Genomic DNA, 1,583 nt, shown 5'->3' with positions numbered 1-1,583 from the left:
TAACTAAAATGGAAACATTTTTTAAAAATGCTAGATAGAACCATTATATCCATGAAACTCAGCATCACAATAAGGAGAAATGAACACTCCTCATCAGAGTTGAGCCTGCAAGCAATGTTTCATGAAATGTCCACCTAATACATGGGAAAAAAAAAACAATGGAAAATGGCTGTCAGAGGCTAACTGGCTAATCAGATACAGTCACTCCAACCCATGATGTATCTTCTGCCAGTTGGCATTTTTAACCATATTAATGAGCAGGAACCAGCTTAGATCAACTGTTCCCTTGGATCTTTCTGATCTACTGCCCACCTTCTACCTGCTGCCTAAAATTGAACATATTTTGTTTTCATTTGACACCAGTTTTACTATATTCTCTGTCCAGATGCTTCTGTTGCTGGAACAACAGGATGGTAAATTCTTTGAACAGAGACATGGGTGTGGGTCTTGGCCAGATGTTTTGTGAATTCTTGGTAAAGTGCCTTGGTAAATACATCCTCCTTCCAGTGATCATGGGTTAGATAACTGTAAATTCTACAGCTGGCCTCAAAGGAGGCATTTGCAAAGATGTGCAGTGTGACAGTGCAGGCTCTAGCTGAGCCACATCAATAATCAACAGCAGCATTCTGCAACAGTTTTTTTTAGGAGCAGGGTTTAAGACTGCATCAGTATAACAGGGATCAGATACACCAGGACCATGTCACAATGCCCAGTTACTTTGCATGGTAAGGCCAGAGCTGGCCAATCTTGTTACATCAGTAGCTTCTCCTTACAAGGATAATGAACAGATTAACCAGATTCATTGCTCCATAGGTGGCAGTGACTATTTATTGTGACATACCACATGTCAGCTGTAGTCATCAATTGTAAGAAAACCCTTGTACCAGCATGTGTTCACCTTTCAGTCATTATCCCAGAAGTCAACAATTTCAAACTCCTCGTTAAGAAGAGAGAAAAAAAACATTTCCTCTAGAGTTTTAATCTTCACATTCTTTCCTAGGCACCTGGGCATAGTTACTACCACTCACTCCTTCTCACCATGACTTCTGCAATGACCTGTATCCGGTACCAGAACCAAAGCCAGCGGAGAAACCATGACTAACACTGTCATCATCCACCATTTGTGATAGCTTTCATTAGAAGCATCATTGAACATTTGGGATTAAATTGGAATGTCTATTTTACACAATGAAAATGGGTTCAAACTCTCCAAACAGATGTAACTTGCTTTACCCTGTGCCTGTTCAACTAGTGTGGAAGATATTCCTTATTTTTTCTGTTTTCCTCTCTTTGGATTTCCTTTGTACCTGCTTCAAGGTTTGTGCTAATGCTGTTTTGAGGCCAGCAATCAGGAAATGATTTTAGTGCTGAATTGTTGCTCTTAAGGAGATTGGAAGTAGCAGAGGATGCCAGCAACCAGAAAGTGTATAAAAATAACCACTTTCCAATTTCCCTTCCCTCCCTCCCTTGAGGAGGTGGCTTGCTTTGCTTTACACCTTCTCAAGTGGTACAGCTGATCTGGACACAAACCCACACCTTATTACCCGACTAAAAACTGCTGCATGGCTTCTAACATCTGTTCT

General features: G+C 40.7%; 1 pseudogene; it reads right to left on the bottom strand.

Moving 5' to 3' along the window:
- Positions 1-368: 368 nt before the first annotated feature.
- On the bottom strand, positions 369-1,012 carry LOC147121132 (small ribosomal subunit protein uS5 pseudogene; annotated as a pseudogene).
- Between the last annotated feature and the right edge of the window lie 571 nt (positions 1,013-1,583).

This window comes from Somniosus microcephalus, chromosome 3 (genome assembly GCF_052327205.1).
Source record: "Somniosus microcephalus isolate GS21.2 chromosome 3, FLI_Smic_1.0, whole genome shotgun sequence".
NCBI classification, from domain to species: Eukaryota; Metazoa; Chordata; class Chondrichthyes; order Squaliformes; family Somniosidae; genus Somniosus; species Somniosus microcephalus.
Note: the sequence above shows the minus strand (reverse complement) of the source record. Positions and strands in the feature narration are given on the sequence as shown.